Raw genomic sequence first — 18,291 nt, 5'->3', positions numbered from 1 at the left:
AAAGGATCCCTAAACTCTTCACAGAGTATGTATAGGTGCTACCCTGGCTGCATAGGTCAGAGGTGCTATGCATAGGACTGTGTCCAATGTCCTATTCTGGTTGTGCCTTCCTCCATGATTTATCATGAGATATTGGATTTCTGTTCAGTATCCTCCATATGAATGTGCTGATCTTTTTTTTTTTTTTTTAATTCCTGCATTTTATTTCTGTTAATTGGCTAAACAAATTCTCATGCCGTAGCTGGAGTCATGTGACATATGTCATCTCCTCTAAACTAAAACTGCTGCACTAGAAGTGTTTTAGAATTGCTACTTTTATTCATAATATACTAGAAAGCTTGACAAAACAAGATTCCATTTTTCATAGAATATTGTGGTGGTAAATTTTCCTGGGGCCAATGATTATTTTTATTTAAAGTATTAATTAAAAACAGTTTTTACTAGTCTCTGGTTTGAATAATATGATTTTTTTTTAATGCTAAAAGTTTTGTATTAGTCCTTGTGAATGTGAAAAAAATCATAATATATTTGTTTCTAATTTTTGAGAGCTAACCTGATAAGCAAGAGTACCTCTCAAAAACTGGTCACAAATGTATTCAATTAGTCCAATAAAAAGTTACCACCTAGAACTTGTTTTTGACCTTTATTTATATTTTTTTCCTGAATATTTCTATTGTCTGGATTATTAGAAAAACAAATGTCTTTCCATTCCTTACCACAATGCTGCTTTGTTCTTATCTAGTCCTGCTGTGCTCCTGTTAAGACAATTTCAAATCTTGCTATACTTTTTGTTAAAACCCAACTTAACTTTTTCTATTAACACTTAGGTCTCCTTTTACTAAGGTGCGCTAGCATTTTTAGCGCACGCAAAAGATTAGTGCGCGCTTTAGCGCATGCTAACCAAAAAATTACTGCCTGCTTAAAAGGAGGCGGTAGCGGCTAGCGCGCGCTATTCCGCGCGTTAAGGCCCTAACTCACCTTTGTAAAAGGAGCCCTTAATATTAGGAATGCTGAGTGATGGGCTATCAAACTTTTCACATTAAAAAAATCCTTTGGGCTTCAATATTAAAAAAATAAACCACACAAAAAACTGAAACTGAAGATCTGCCTAAATTTTAGGCCTTATTTTAAAGACTTGATATCTAATTTATCCCCTATTTTACTAAATCCAGTAGCATGGGCCAATGCATTAAATGCTCCCTAGAGAATGACACAGGGACAAACTTATCCCCCTCCCCATAGGATCTAAATCCATCCCTGTCCTGTTCCTGTGAGTTCTTTCCCTAGCCCATCCCTGCAAGCTCTGTCCTCATCTGCTCAAGCTTTGAACACTTTAAATTTGTCCCTGTCTCATTCTCTAGCTCCGACGCCCATAGGGATTGAATGGGTGTTGGAGCATTTGCCGCGTGGCACTTGCTCCTGTGGCTTAGTTAAACGGGACATTAAGTTCCTAAAACTAGGGGGGGGTTCTCCCAACCCTAAACCTGCTTCATTGCCACCTGTTTTTGGATCCTAAATTTAGGAACTTAGTGAAATCAAGGGCATATATTTAAACACTCAGCCCTAGTAAATTTTCAGAGAGACTAATTTAGGAACCTAATTTTCAAATTTATAAGCTTAAATCCATTGAATATCAACCTCCTTTTATTTACCATTTACAGTATTAAAAGCTTGATATACAGTTTAATTTGTTGAAACAAATCAGAGCAGCTTATAAATACTAAAAAATAAAGAGCTCTATTAAATATGATAGGAAAGCTGCAATCATATCAATAAGTTATAATAAAGACACACATTCATTATGTGACTCTCCTGCATCTCAGAGCTGCACTCCAACCATCAAACAGGGGAAATGATATTTTCTAAGCTAATTGAAAAAGGTGAGCTTTACAGCTGAGCAAAAATTCATAAGAGGTCTTTTGAGTTTGAGATATTGTGTAACTGTAAGGCATTTCAAAGTGCTGGTACTAGAATAGAAGGCACGATTTCTGGTTGATTCCCATTTAACTTGTACAGGATTAGGCAATACCAATTTGTTTAGTGAAATTTCTCCATGTACATCAATAATCCAACTCTTTAGAAAAAATAGATATCAAAATTAACAGTTTTACAGCTCCTCAAAACAAGAGGAAAATTATCCTGTCTGAAGTTTCTAAGTTTTATTTCTTACTTGCTATTCTGCCCATTGATGTGGCCATCTAGCATAATCAGTACTAAAGCTAATCATTATCTCTTTTCCCTAGATCACGTTAGAATCAGTTGCCCTCTTATAAGTAACCACTTCCAAATAATTCAGTATCAAGGAAAGCTGAGTGAGCTGGTTCAAAGAATACAAATTTAACATTCTGCAAGTCACTGTGGGGATCATTTTCAAAAAAGAAAAAACATCCCAAAAAATGGCATAAAGGAGCAAATAAATGTTTTTCTCACCAAACCCTTCCAATTTGATATTTTCAAAACTTCCAGATGGATATCTGCTGTTCATTTGCAGTTCGTCTAAATCTCAAGGGGGCGTGGTGGAGGCGGGACTAGGGCAGGCTTATGACTTGGACATTTTTCTGTAGATTATCAAAATCTCATGAAATGGTCTAGTACGCAAAGAAGATAAGAACATAAGAATTGCCACTGCTGGGTCAGGCCAGTGGTCCATCGTGCCCAGCAGTCTGATCACGAGGCGGTCCTTTGGTCAAAGACCAGTGCCCTAACTGAGACTAATCTTACCTACGTACGTTCTGGTTCAGCAGAAACTTGGCTAACTTTGTCTTGAATCCCTGGAGGGTGTTTTTCCCTATAATAGCCTCCGGAAGACCATTCCAGTTTTCTACTACTCTTTGGGTGAAGAAGAATATATCACATAACCAAACAACCTTGTTTGCAAAAGATTCTCCAAGAGGTATACAGCAAATATCGGTGTTAAATTAAATTATAAGGGAAAATGTCAGTAGTGGGAACTCACCTTTGCAAAGCAAGGCAAAGTATCCCGCATTTAATGCTATACAGCGGAATTTATACGGATCCATTTCTTCTTTTAAAATTTTTTATTTTAATTTTAACTCTATATAAATCTTGGGACATCTTGTATTAAATATATATATGAAAGCTATTTGTGCAAAAAATCAGGTAAATTCTCATTTGTTTGCTGGTATAGTCTAATTACTAAAGAAGAGACCATTTAGGTGATTTTTTTTTTTTTCCAAAAAAAGTGCAGCGTGACTTCGGCTACCTGATGGAGTTCTCAGTTTTGTCCCTTTGATAGAGGTAGATGCCCGCTTTTCTGTTGTAAGCTGCCAACTTGATTCAAAATCCGATTAACTCTCCAACCAGTATGATGCCAAGTGAGAAAAAAACAATTTTTTGCAACAATACTTTTGTAGGACATGTGTGAGGCTATGTCTTCTCGTACTCAAAACGTGATGTCATCTCAACAACTTTATTGAACAATGATAAATTCCTTGAAGACACATTACAGTTGAGACATCAGTAGCATTTCAACAAACACAAGAACAATCGGGGAAAAACTCATTTATGAAATGGAAATATATTAACCAATCTACTTTTTCATTTAGCCCATAAGGTCAATATGACTTCAGATAGAAGATCCAATGTTGTTCACGAGTAAATGATAAATATCCTTATCCCCATTGAACATGCTAGCTATTTGTTCTAAAATGCACCACCATAAATCTGAAAACAAGTAAAACCTGATATATTGGTAATGTTGGATGTAGTATCCCTTTATACAAGTATACCCTAGGAGCAGGCACTTAAAGTAATTGAGTAAATTTAAAAATTAGAACTCAATCTCATAAGAACATAAGCAATGCCTCTGCTGGGTCAGACCTGAGGTCCATCTTGCCCAGCAGTCCGCTCACGCGGCGGCCCAACAGGTCCAGGACCTGAGCAGTAATCCTCTATACCCTTCTATTCCCTTTTCCAGCAGAAAAATGTCCAATCCTCTCTTAAATCCCAGTACTGTATTCTGCCCTATAACGTCCTCTGGAAGCGCTTTCCTAGTGTCCACCACACGTTGGGTAAAGAAGAACTTCCTGGCATTTGTATTGAATCTGTCCCCTTTCAACTTTTCCGAATGGCCTCTTGTTCTTTTATTTTTTGAAAGTTTGAAGAATCTGTCCCTCTCTACTCTCTCTATGCCCCTCATGATCTTATAAGTCTCTATCATATCCCCTCTAAGTCTCCTCTTCTCCAGGGAAAAGAGACCCAGTTTCTCCAATCTCTCAGCGTATGAAAGGTTTTCCATCCCTTTTATCAGACGTGTCGCTCTTCTCTGAACTCTCTCGAGTAACGCCATATCCTTCTTAAGGTATGGCAACCAAAACTGGACACAGTATTCCAGGTGTGGGCGCACCATCGCCCGATACAGCGGCAGGATAACTTCTTTCGTCCTGGCTGTAATACCCTTCTTGATTATACCTAGCATTCTATTCGCTCTCTTAGTGGCCGCTGCGCACTGTGCAGTCGGCTTCATTGACCTGTCCACCATTACCCCCAAGTCCCTCTCTTGGGTACTCTCATTCAATGACATCCTTCCCATCGTATAGTTGTACCTCGGGTTTCTGCTTCCCATATGCAATACTTTACATTTCTCAACGTTGAACTTCATTTGCCATTTTGTCGCCCATTCTCCTAGTTTGTTCAAGTCCCTTTGCAATTCCTCACAGTCCTCTTTAGTCCGAGCTTCCCTAAATAGTTTGGTGTCATCTGCAAATTTTATTATCTCACACTTCGTCCCTGTTTCTAGATCATTTATGAATATATTAAATAACAGCGGCCCGAGCACCGAGCCTTGCGGAACACCACTCGTGACCCTCCTCCAGTCAGAGTAGTGTCCCTTCAACCCTACCCTTTGTTTCCTACCTGCCAACCAGTTTCTGATCCATCTATGTACGTCTCCGTCCACCCCATGGTTCTTCAGTTTCCGGAGTAATCGTTCATGGGGCACCTTGTCAAAGGCTTTTTGGAAATCAAGGTATATGATGTCTATGGGGTCACCTCTGTCCATCTGTTTGTTAATTCCTTCGAAGAAGTGTAGTAAGTTGGTTAGGCACGATCTCCCCCTGCAGAAACCATGTTGGCTGGTTATAAGAAGTTTGTTTCTTTCCAAGTGATCATCGATGCTTTCTTTTATCAGTGCTTCCGCCATTTTTCCGGGAACCGAGGTCAGACTCACTGGTCTGTAGTTTCCCGGGTCACCTCTTGATCCCTTTTTAAAGATGGGCGTGATGTTGGCTGTCTTCCAATCCTCCGGGATCACGCCTGTTTTCAGGGATAGATTGCATATTTGCTGCAGTAGTTCTGCTATCTCCTCCTTTAGTTCCTTCAGAACCCTTGGATGGATTCCGTCTGGACCTGGAGATTTGTCTATTTTTAGTTTATCTATCTGCCTGCGCACATCTTCAAGGCTCACTTCCATGAATGTTAATTTTTCTGCTTGATTTCCATTGAAGAATTGCTCAGGTTCCGGTATGTTGGTTGTGTCTTCGTTTGTAAATACAGACGAAAAGAACATGTTAAGTCTTTCCGCGACTTCTTTCTCCTCCTTCATTACTCCCTTCCTGACTCCATCATTCAGCGGTCCCACCTCCTCCCTAGCTGGCTGTTTCCCTTTAACATATCTGAAGAACGGTTTGAAATTACAAGTCTCCCTGGCTAACTTCTCTTCATACTCTCTTTTAGTTTTTCGAACCACACGGTGAATTCCATACTTTTCTTATGGAATTGGTGGAATTTGGTGGGGGTTTTTTAACTTTTTTGTTTTGACAATTTTTTCTTCAGTGTCAGGGAGTGGCAATGGGTACAGCAGCTGCGCCATGTATAACAAGAGGAAAATTATCATGACCGATTCCTATTTATGATAGAATTTGAAGAAGATAAATTATATTGAGACTCTAGGTTTGTGAATATAAAGGAGTGAGCAGTGTCCTCACAAGAGGAGTTCTTGTTTATAGATTGGCTAAATACTCTGAATGTCATGCATTTAATTTACTTGAATGTATGACAGTCAGTTGTCTTTTTGGACACCAAAGTATACAAAGCAGGAACAAGATTGCGTACCATAGTATTTCACAAACCATCAGAGAGGAATAATCTACTCCAATATACAAGTTATCATACAAATAAGTTCAAAAGATCTTTACCGATTGGTCAATTTTTATGCATTCGGCGTATTTGTTCAACGGAAGAATATTTCAGAAAAAAAGCAGTAAATTTGAAGTGAGTTATGGAGTTGAGGTTCTTATTCTTACAGAAGCTTTGCAAATCACAATGACACACATTGACAGATATGCGTACTTGCATACTCTCATTGCTACACTACTTAGCCCATAACCACTAACAACGGTCACATAATAATAACCCCAATCCTAAAAAATAGAAAAGAACCATCAACGTTAATAACCAACTACAGACCTATAGCATCCATCCCACTTATTGTTAAAATCATGGAGGGATTGGTTCACACCCAACTGATGGAATATCTCAACCAGTTCTCTCTCCTCCATGAAACTCAATCAGGTTTTAGACCTTTATTCAGTACGGAGACAGTAATCACGGCTATCTTAGACTATCTGCGACTATTGTTTAGCAAGGGTCTCAATGCCCTGATCTTGCAATTCGATATGAGCTCTGCTTTCGATCTGGTAGACCATGAGAAATTGCTTCAATGCCTGGATGCCATTGGCATCAGGGGTGAGGTGTTAAACTGGTTTCGGGGCTTCCTTACATCTCGTACCTACCAGGTACGTTTCAACTACGATCTCTCTGATACCTGGAGCAATTCTTCCGGTGTGCCACAAGGGTCACCACTATCCCCATTGCTTTTCAATGTCTACATGTCCTCACTGGGCATGCAATTGACCCAGCTAGGGATAAAACTATTCAGTTACACAGATGACTTTATGCTCATCATCCCATTTGCTAACTCTATCTCGGAAACCATTCCCAAGACAACAGAAGCAATAAATGTGATGGAACAATGGATGACAGACTTCAAGCTCAAACTTAATTCAGAAAAAACGAAATTCTTCATTGCTTCCCCTCACCCGTTTGACACCAAAACCCCACTAAGCATCAACAATCTTAGTTAGCCTATTCAGTCCACCATGAAGATACTGGGTGTAACTCTAGATCAGTGCCTAACCAGGTGGACTCCTTAATCAGAAGGGGTTTATTCACTCTCTGGAAACTGAGATCCGTTAAGTCATATTTTGATACGTCAGCATTCAGAATCCTGGTACAATCCCTCGTACTAAGTCAACTTGACTACTGCAACATCGCCTATTTAGCAATTTCCCAAAAGAATATGCAACGTCTGCAGCTTGTGCAAAATGCAGCGGTCAGACTTATCTTCGGGTTAAAGAAGTTTGATCACGTAACTCCTTTTTTTTTTTATTTTTTTTTTATTTATTTATTATTTTCAACTTAAATTTCAAGTATTACACTTGTACAGAAAGCAAGAATAGGATAGAAATCAAATACAAAGTAATATAAATCTTAAATTAAACAAATATACTATTTATGCTCAAGTCCACAATTAGGATCCAAGAATTATAGAAAATTGGCGAAATTATCTAAAAAGAAAATTATAAAAGAAACTGAGAACTATAGCACTGAGATAGGGTCACAATATCCTAAATATAGGGCTCAAAGATTGTTAACATTCAGGCGAGACATAGCCACGAAATTTGCCAATTGTGATGGTTCAAAAAACACATATTTAAGAGTACGGTGATATACAATACATTTACACGGATGTCTCAAATAAAAGGTTGCCCCCAAAGATAAAACCCCAGGTTTCAAAAGAAGAAATTCACGGCGGCGCCTTTGCGTCTCCCGTGCCAAATCTGGGAACATTTGTATTTTATAACCAAGAAAGCTTTTTTGTCTATTTTTAAAGAAAAGTTTTAACAACCATGTTTTATCAATTGGCAAAGCTAAAGTAATAATCATGGTGGCTGGTGATGCTAAATCCTTCTCAGATGTTTCTAAGATCTGTGATATATTTAGAAGTTCTTGATCTGAAGGTTTTTCTTTTAGTTGTTGATTTTGTTCTTTATCAGGCAAATAATAAACCCGTGAAAATGGTGGTAATGAATCTTCGGGTATCTCTAAGTTCTCTACCTGATATCTCTTAAGCATATCTCTAGGTGTTACTAACTCAAGTCTTGGAAAGTTAATTAACCTTAAATTATTACTGCGTGAATTATTCTCAAGCATTTCAGTCTTCTTCCTTAGGCTAATATTGTCTTTAACTAAGGCCTTTTGAATTTGTTTCAATGATACAATTTCTTTTTCTATTTTTTGAACAGATGAGTTAGAAGTATTCGTTTCTTCTCTTAAATCCTTCAATTCCTTATCATGTTCCTTAATTTTCCCTTCAATTTGTTGAAGTGTAGGAGTAATATTTTTAACAAAACCAGCCATTAAGTCCCAGATAGAGTCTAAAGTCACTTCTGCAGGTTTAATCAATTCAGTTGAAATTTGTGTAAATGTAGAGTTCTCACCGTTCTGAAGTCCTTTGGGGGATGTCTTCAGCCCTTCCCCCTCATGTTGAGATGATATTCCCCCAGATATCTCCATGGGGGCCCTAGAAAAGTGGGCCCCAGCCTCCAAGCTCTCCAGTGGATCCTTACTTGCCTCTGGAGAGGAGAAAACCAATGAATCCGGGGTTTCCCTGCCCCTGGGAGACTGGTCGTCTGGGGTTGCGGAGGCGGTGCCCTAACGTCGGGGCTCAGTGTGGTGTTGGGCCCAGGAGCATCCACGTTGGTTTCGCCTCCCTGTGTTGTCAGCAGGCCGCCATCCAACGTCACTGCGACCTCCTGCATGCGCCGCAGTAAATCTTGAATATTCCCGAGACCCGGGGCTCCAGGACGCCGCGAGGCAGAAGCGGCACTCCGGCCCCGTCTCTTCGGCATTGCGGTAAGTAATTACCGTTAAGGAAATTGAAAAGGCACAATCCTGGGACACGCAGCTCAGCGCGTCCTGTCTCAGATCGCCATCTTGGATCTCACGTAACTCCTTATTACCGGCAGTTGCACTGGCTACTGACAGAAGCACGCGTAAAGTTTAAGTTCGCCTGCATCTGCTTCAAAGTACTATATGGTTTAGCCCCTAAATACATAACAGACATTTTCACCTTCTCCACCAACAAACATAAGAGAATCTCACACCTGAACTTCATTTCCCCCCTAGTCAGAGGTTGCAAATTAAAAAAACACTACGAACACCTTCTCTCACATCAAGCAGCATTATGGGGCAAAGACCTAAAACAATTGCTCTCGCCCTCCACTTATGAGGAATTCAGGAAGCGCCTAGACAACTGACCTGCACTCCACTCTCAACAACGGTTTTCTTGACCTATTTCTCACTCTCTTCAGGTCACTCATTTTGTACCTCTTGTAATCTTTTGTAAACCGCATAGAACTTCACGGTATTGCGGTATATAAACTGTTATTATTATTATTATCCCAGGACAAGCAGGCATGATATTCTCACATGTGGGTGACGTCATCTACGGAGCCCCAGCGCGGACAGCTTTTCAAGCAAACTTGATTGAAGTTTCAAGTTTGCACACTGCACCACGCATGTGCATGCCTTCTCGCCCACTAGAGGGCGCATCCCACCTCGTGGTCCTCAGTTCAATTTTTTCCACAGAGCCAGAAAGCCCTGTGGATTTTGAGCTCCCTTTGCCTGCCTTTCTGTCACCGCGTCTGGATTCTTTCGGTCGCTGTGCTTTATCTTTTTTTGTTTTTCGTATCGTTGTCGATCCGTTTATATTAAAAAAAAAAAAAAAAATTTTACTTTTCGTTGGGCTCCGGGGGCTCCCGGCAGCCGTGGCCGCGGGACGTCGGTCGTTCCCGGCCTGTTTCTTTGTTCATGTCCCGTCCTGTGACGGGCTTTAAGAAATGCAGCCGGTGTGAGCGGTAGGAATGAAGTTGAGAAGCATGCAGTATGCTTTGTGTAGTTTAATTTTCTGGTTAACCATTATGTGTTGTTAATAAGATTATATTGTGTATATATGAAAAATGAATGGAAAAAATGGTGTTACAATTAGTACTACTATGGGGCGGGGCAGAGATTGGATGGGGTCTGGCCCGTGACTTAGCCTGTGTTTTGGATTTCAGCCTGTTAATGTGACTGTGTTTGACATCCCTGCTCTATCTAATTCTCTGGTCATCCAGTCAAAGAAATTGATCAGATTTGTCTGACAAGACCTACCTCTAGTGCAGTTTTCTTCAACCTTTTTACACCTATGGACCAGTGGAAATAAAAGAATTATTTTGTGGACCAGCTAACTACTAGGACTGAAATTTTAAAACCCTGTTTCCGCGAACTCGGTCCCCGTAAACCATCTGATCCCATCCGCACAAGCCTCAGTTATGATTTTATATTGAATGTATTTTATTAAAGTATTAAAAGAAACAATATTCTGTACAATTGTCATTTTATAAATACAAATAATACAGAGCAAGGATCAACAAAATCCCTGTCTCCCCTCCCCTTCACATATATCCCCTCTACCATCAAGAAAACTGAATAAGCAAAATTATTACAGAATGCTACACCGGAATATCATGCTAACAGAATACTGCAGTCACACATGACAGGAATAGTGTTAAAAGAGTACAACTAGGGCAACTGCACCCTGATTAGAGAGAACCCTAAGCCAGCTGGGAGCTAAAGAAGCACTGCCTGTGCTTTGCAGTCCCCAGTTATGTCTAACACCAGCTCTAGCAGGATATATATTTCAAATCTATTTTATTCTAATCACAAAATAGAAATAAAATGTTTTTTCTACCTTTTGTTGTCGCTGGTTTCTGCTTTCATCTTCTTTTCACTCTCTTCCTTCCAGCGTCTGCCCTTTCCATCCAATGTCTACCCTCTCCCCCTTCCATATGGTATCTGTCTTCTTTCTATGCCCCTCTCCCCTTTCCATCCAGCCTGCGCCCCCTCTCTCCTTTTTACATGATTCATTCCAGCTTCACTGCTCTCTTCATTTTTATCTCTCCTATACTAGACCTAGCATCTATGTCCCTCTCTGCTTATTTCTTTGCTGACCCCTTTCTCATCATCAATCTCTACTTTCTCATTCCTGTCTCTCCCCTTCCCCTCTAATCTCCCTGCCAGCTGTTTCCTTCCTTTTTTCCTTCTCCCTTTCCTCCTCCTCCTGTCCAGCAGTAACTCTCTTCCCTTCCCTTTCCCTCCTCCCCTCCCAGCAGCATCTCTCCTCTCTCCCTCCAGGTCCAGGAGCAGCTGTCCCTTTTTTCCCTTGTCCAGTAGCAGCTATTCCTTTTTTCCCCTTGTCCAGCAGCTTCCCAGATTCCAACAGTGGCTTTCTCTCCTCCCAGCAGCTCTCCGTACTTGCCAGTGCAGCAATTCACTAAGGCAGCCTTGGGTCCTTTGATAGGTCACACCGCCTCTGAGGAAAGAGGAAGTTGCATCATCAGAGGTGGTCGTGACTCAGCAAAAGCCCCAAGGCTGCCTTAGTGAATCGCTGCGCTGGCAAATATGGAGAGCTGCTGGGAGGGGAGAAAGCCACTGTCGGAGGCTTCCTATGATCTCGCCGGCTCTGCACAGACCAGCAGGAAATTGCAGTTCGTCGATCTTGCCAGCCCTGCGCAGACCAGCAGGAATTTTCTGTGGTCCGGCACTGGTCCACAGACTGGCGGTTGAAGAACACTGCTCTAGTGAATCCATGTTGCCTCTTTTTGGAAGTGCATCCATTTTAATTGTAGTCTTTGAGATAGGAAGTAATATGTTTTAAACTTGATGAAAGGGTACATACTAAAAGCGCATTTTTATTAATTTATATAAAAATATTCCACTAAATTGTCACAGAATTTGAAATGTTGTACCAGGGAACTTGCATGCGAGATGAGCTTTGGAGAAAGCAAAACTTAAAGGACAAGGGCATTTAGATTTTATTATCCTGTATTTGCTGACGTCTAATAAAGTCCAGCACAACTCTGCATTTCAACAAAAATGTTTCAAAATCTGTGGAATGGCTCCTGAAGCTCCTAATCAAGTGTGAAGAAAATAATTTATCCTTGTCACAATAAAATTGATGTGAGGGATATTGCAAGGACAATATTGGTTTTCTTTATGTGTAGTTTGATGTGTGGGAAGAAAGGGCTGCCTCAACAAATTGGAAAACACAGAAAATTCAATACGGAAGGTTTGTGTGAATAGGGACAGTGAACAGATGGTAAATTTATATTTAATGAAAAGAATGCCTTTTCTTGTCTTACAGACTGTTCACTAAAAATGGACAAATGAATCTGTAAGGATTCAGCAGGGCTGGAAGTAAATGGTAGTGTTGTATAATAGAGAGACTGTGATCATTGCTGTCTCCGAGAGTGGAACATATTAGCTTTTTACAGTTCAGGTTATTCAGGCAGTAAATGCCAGATGTGTTCCAACAGAATGGAATAGCGGCCCTTCCCTCACTGTCCTGGCTCAGTTCTCCTTTATGCATATGTTGGTGATATTGCTGAACAAAGTCTTAGCGATCGTAACGGGATCTATATTAGTATCACATATCAAAATGATCTCACTGCAGGCATGGTTCCATGCTAGCCCTGCTTTTGAGAAATTCTTCTTGCAGACCTAGTTGCTATGGCCGTTAATGTTCAAATTGCTGCAGAGCTGCAACGTGACTCGGATTACGAAGAAAGCCTTTTGCCATTCCTGTTTTTAACTTATAGTGAAATTTTATATTCATGATCCATATCCTGTTATTGATTTATTTTAGCACCACTGAAATCAAACTGCATTAAGAGAACATAAAAATAAATTAGGACTACCATGTAGACTAGAAACTCCAAAGATCTGTAAGTAGCCATCCCTGCCTCATGAGTGCAGGGGGGGAATACTACTCATACAGCAGCTGTACTGATGTTCATAAGCCACATTTGAGATCTGTATACTGTATTCCAATAAACTTTATTGATGAGGCAAAGTTCTCATATCAAGTTTGCCAGTTTAGAATCATGTGTTTCATCTTCATATCAAACAAATAAACAAAAATAAAGGAGAACTCCTTATGTATAGAAAAGAAGACTTTCAACCAGAGAGGTGCTCAGAACCTTGAATAAAGGGGATGAAAAACACTAACTGGGGAAAACCCCTATAAGTGTTTCAATGCTCTATCATTGCATCTTCTCCATTGGAAGAAAGAAATCCATGAAAAACTTGTGCAAAAACTTATATATATATAATATAAGCAAAGCGTGTTTGTAGTAATGTGCTGAAACTTAGCTTGCATGGGTGGTTAGGAAGCAGGCTCACTCCAGCAGGCTCTAACGTGTTTCGCCATTGGCTTCCTCAGAGAGCCTTCAAGAACTGGAACAGAGTGAAACTTCTTCCTTCCTGGTCACCCAAAATTACATCACTTTCTGACCAGGAAGGAAGAAGTTTCACTCTGTTCCAGTTCTTGAAGGCTCTCTGAGGAAGCCAATGGCGAAACACGTTAGAGCCTGCTGGAGTGAGCCTGCTTCCTAACCACCCATGCAAGCTACATTACTACAAACACGCTTTGCTTATATTATATATATATATTTTTTTCACAATATGTACTGTTGTTAGTTTACCAGAAAAATTTATTCACATACAGTCATTAATCACCAGACAAAAGTCAAAATAATAATAAAGAATATTAAAAAAATGGAGAAAAACGGGCCTCATCCATATGTGACCAGGACTGCACAGTACTCTAAGTCACTCGTTTCATCACTGGTCCGAAAAAAACTCCGTACATGTATTCTTTATTATTATTTTGATTTTTGTCTGAATGTGAATAAGTTTTTCTGGTAAACTAACAACAGTACGTATTGTGAGGGTTTTTTTGAGTTATACTCTAACCAAAACATGGGCCATGTCAGGTCTGCATCAACTGCACTTTTTTGCCTAGCAGCTATACTGACTGTATTGGCTTGAAATAACCATATATTGTCTTTATAATCGCAATCTGTATGGACAACTCCATCTGTTGTGCATCGACTATATAGTTTGTCTTGTTTTTAATTTTGGTGCCACTATTTTTCTTGTTTTTGGCCTTTTCTTTTTTGTGAAACCTTTGGGTGCTTTGCCTTGTGGTGACCTGCCAGTTAGTACTTGTTAACACCAGTTATCGATGCTTATCTCCAATTACTGTGTCAGTTTAGTGCCAATTATGTTACATAATTGATCCTATTCTATAACTGGGTGTGCAATTGCACCCCTAACATTAGGCACCATTTATAGAATTGGGGGTGGGGTGTTAATTAATTATGAGTCAGGCCTGAGATGTAACGTCTACTACTGGCTAAGTTCCATGAAAGCCCATTCTGCCAATATGAGTTCTGCCGGAATGACTGAGCAACTCACAGTGCTGGACTAAGTCTTGGCTGCCATTAACGCTGGGTCTCTCAAAAAAGCATTTCAGCCTTACTCATTAGAAAACATAGAAATAGACGGCAGATAAGGGCCACGGCCCATCCAGTTTGCCCACCCTAATGACCCTCCTCTACCTTTGCTTTGTGAATAGATCCCATGTGTCGATCCCATTTGGCCTTAAAATCAGGCACGCTGCTGGCCTCAATCACCTCCAGTGGAAGACTATTCCAGCGATCAACCACCCTTTCAGTGAAAAAGAATTTCCTGGTGTCACCTCGTAGTTTCCCGCCCCTGATTTGCCACGGATGCCCTCTTGTTGCCGCGGGTCCCTTGAAAAAGAAGATATCCTCCTCCGCTTCGATGTGGCCCGTGAGATACTTGAACATCTCTATCATGTCCGCGCTCTTCGAGCGAGTATAGCTGTAATTTGTTTAACCGTTCTTCGTACGGGAGATTCAAAAGTTTGCCAAGCCGAGATGTGTAGCAGTAACAAGGAAATAATTTTAAATGCTGAAATAACTTTTACATTGGAAATCATTCCTCTGGGCTAGCCCAATGTCTCAAAGGATAGAAGCAGTGCCGTAGCTAGGGAGGTTGGCACTCGGTATCACCTCGCTGTGCGTCCCCTGCTCTTCCCCCCCATTGCTTGAATGCTCCCCAACCATCACATACCTCTTGAAATGTTCACCGACGCAAGCAGCATCTTCCACCTGCTGCTCATGATGGCCTTGGCTCCCTTCTGATGTCACGTCCTGGTTCTGCAACCAGGAAGTGATGTCAGAAGTAGGGTTACCATATTGCTCCAGAAAAAGGAGGGCAGATTGAGTCATCCGAGTTTTACTTCCACTGAAAGCAGTGAAAGTAAGGAGAACAGATAGAGACATCCGGGTTTTACTTCCACTGAAAGCAACAGAAGTAAAACCCAGATGTCTCAATCCGTCGTCCTTTTTCTGGAACCATATGGTAGCCCTAGTCAGAAGGGAGCTGCAGTTTAGTAAAAAGACACCTTACTGAGCTGCAGACACTGTCCTAAAGTTAACTCAATATACCTTCATCCAATTTAGAGAATATTCATTGGCTCTGGGCATAGAAGGTAAACTTAACTGAACAAAAATAGCTGGTTAACTTCAGCAATGATCCTGCAGCTAAATTTGAGCCCTCTTTGTTTTAAATTGTCATTTTCTCCCAAATTTTGGAACTTTCTTCATGCTATCACACATCCACCAACTCTAACTCCCTTCTTATCCTACCAGGATGTTATTGTCAGGACCAGCCCAATGCTATCTGATAGCCTAGGCAAACCATCAACACTGTGCCTCTGCCTTACCCCTCCTTTCCCAACACTTCCTCCCAGGTCTCCAGCATTTCCCCTTTCCTTTCTTATCCTATCCTCAAAGATAGGAGTGGAAAGGGAAGATGTGAATCACTTGTTTACTCTTTCCAAAAATACTAGGACTAGGGGGCATGTGATGAAGCTACTAAGAAGTAGATTTAAAACAAACTGGAGAAACTATTTATTCACACAACATGTAATTAAACTCTGGAATTCTGTAGGGATCACAGCTGTGGAGACAGTTTGGGCTGATCAGAATGTGGTTTAAGCTGGAAAGCAGCTGACAAGTGGAGAGCCAATAATCTTCCAGAAAGACTATAGGATGCAAGTTGGGAATAGGGGCCAATTAGAGGAAGACCTGGTGAATAGGCCCAACACTGCCCCTCTAGTTCAAGAGAGAAAAGTTAGCAAGCCAGAAATAGCCTAGAAGGTTGATTGGGTGGTATATGAAATCTTAAACTTGAAACTAGAGACCTATCTAATACCATGTTCATATACAGTTCAGAAGGGGGTTTGAGCGCTTGAACAGAGCCTAGCCCAGCATGAAGGTACCCACTTGCTGTACATAAACTAAAAATCTAAACTAAAACTTAATTTTATAGACTGGGTCTTCAACCAAAAAGGTGCTTGACTCGGTTTACAATAATGTAAGTTTAGTACATAAATATAGAAGAAGAATGTAATCTAGAATGGCTTAGTTTCCAAAGTGTTTAGTAAACAAGAAAGTTTTCAGAACTTTCTGAAATAAAATGAAGGGGCCTAGACTTCTAAGTGAAAGCGGTAACTCATTCCAGAGCTCAGTTAGTTTGAAAATGAAAGAGTGGCTGAATCTCTTGAAAGTTCTATTTTTACCCCTAAGAGGAGGAAATGTAAGTTTGAATTTATTTGAATTTTTAGTGAGATGAGATCTGTGTGCATTCCAATCTAAAGGAACCAAAGTAATAAAAATGCCAAAGAGAATTTTAAATGCAATACAAACGCACTTAAATTGAATTCTAAGGTATACTGGAAGCCAATGTAATTCCTTGATCAAGAGAATTTAGCTGATCCTTAAATGTAAGAAATGAATCAATAACAATACCCAATATTAGTGAGGAAAATTCAGGTTTCAGAGATTCTCCTGAATCTAAGGTCACAGCTGAGGGAAGAGAATCTAACTTTGGACTGATCCATAAGAGTTTGATCTTAGCAGCATTCAATTTCATCTGGATCATCATCGCCCAGGACCGAAGCTTAGCAATGCAATGGATAGTATTGGGTGTTAATGGAGTGGCGAAGTACCTGAAATAAAAGCTTTACCCAGTGGTATGGTAAAGAGGGGGGCAGAAGGGCAGTCCACCCCAGGCACTGTCTTCATGGGCTGCACCAGTGTCTGTCCCCCTCCCCCCGCATACCTCTTTATATGTTCACCAGCTCAAACAGCATCTTCTATTTGCTGCTCAAACCGGTGTCGGCTCCCTTATGATGTCACTTCCTGGTTGTGGGCCCAGCATGTGATGTCAGAAGGGGAGCCAACACCGGTTTGAGCAACGGGTAGAAGATGCTGGCACGGACATGAGGCAGAGGAGGCTCTTAAGGAAGGGAAAGACTGCAATTGTTGTAGGAGACTCTATCCTGAGGGAGGTGGACAGTCACATAGCCGGAGGTCGAGAGGACCGGCTGGTGACATGTCTCCCTGGGGCCAGGACAAAGGACATTGCCGACAGAATCGAGAGGATCTTGGACGGAGCCGAAACGGAGGAGACAGCAGTAATTGTCCACGTCGGAACAAATGATGTGAGCCGGAGGAATTTCAGCATGCCTGTGCTAACAGACCAGTTCAGGGTCCTGGGAAGGAAGCTGAAACGGAGGTCACAGAGGATAGCATTCTCGGAGATCCTGCCGGTCCCGAGGGCAGATGCAAGGAGGCAGGCCGAGCTCCAGGAGGTGAATGCGTGGCTGAGGAGGTGGTGCAAGGAGGAGGGCTTCCACTTTGTGAGGAACTGGTCGTCCTTCTGGGGAAAGAGCAAGCTCTACAGGCGGGATGGCCTGCACCTGAGCACGGCGGGAACAAGAATACTAGCAGCCAACGTAAAGAAGGAGATCGAGAGGGCTTTAAACTACAGAGAGGGGGAAAGCCGACAGCTGACCTGATGACGCTTCGGACAGCAGTATCAAGAAAAGATGCTGAATGGGCTGACTGCAGGGAGGAGGACGGGGGTCCGATGGAACTCGCGATCAGACAGCGAGGGAAACACCAGGTAACAGCAACTTGCTGGGAGAAGTCTAAGGGGAAGGGGAAAACAGGGGATTCAGGAGGACAAGATGGCACCAGGGTGCAAACAGAAGGCAATAAGGTGGAGCCACAGGGCAAGGGGGAACAAACCAAGGCCCAGGGGACGATAGCACAGGAGGGGGCTGGTACTCCCCGGGGAAAAGCGGGGAGGTGGGGTGGAGGGGACATGGGGAGGAAGAGAGTTGCGAGGGTAAAGGCGGAGGGCACAGCAGAGGCACCGGGAGCGGGAAAACGGCCCGAGACCCAAGGGAAGGCGGCCCAGGTAAAGGCAGAGGTGGAGGACAAACACCGGGAC

Source organism: Geotrypetes seraphini, chromosome 18 (genome assembly GCF_902459505.1).
Source record: "Geotrypetes seraphini chromosome 18, aGeoSer1.1, whole genome shotgun sequence".
Lineage (NCBI taxonomy): Eukaryota > Metazoa > Chordata > Amphibia > Gymnophiona > Dermophiidae > Geotrypetes > Geotrypetes seraphini.
This window is presented reverse-complemented; position numbering follows the sequence as displayed.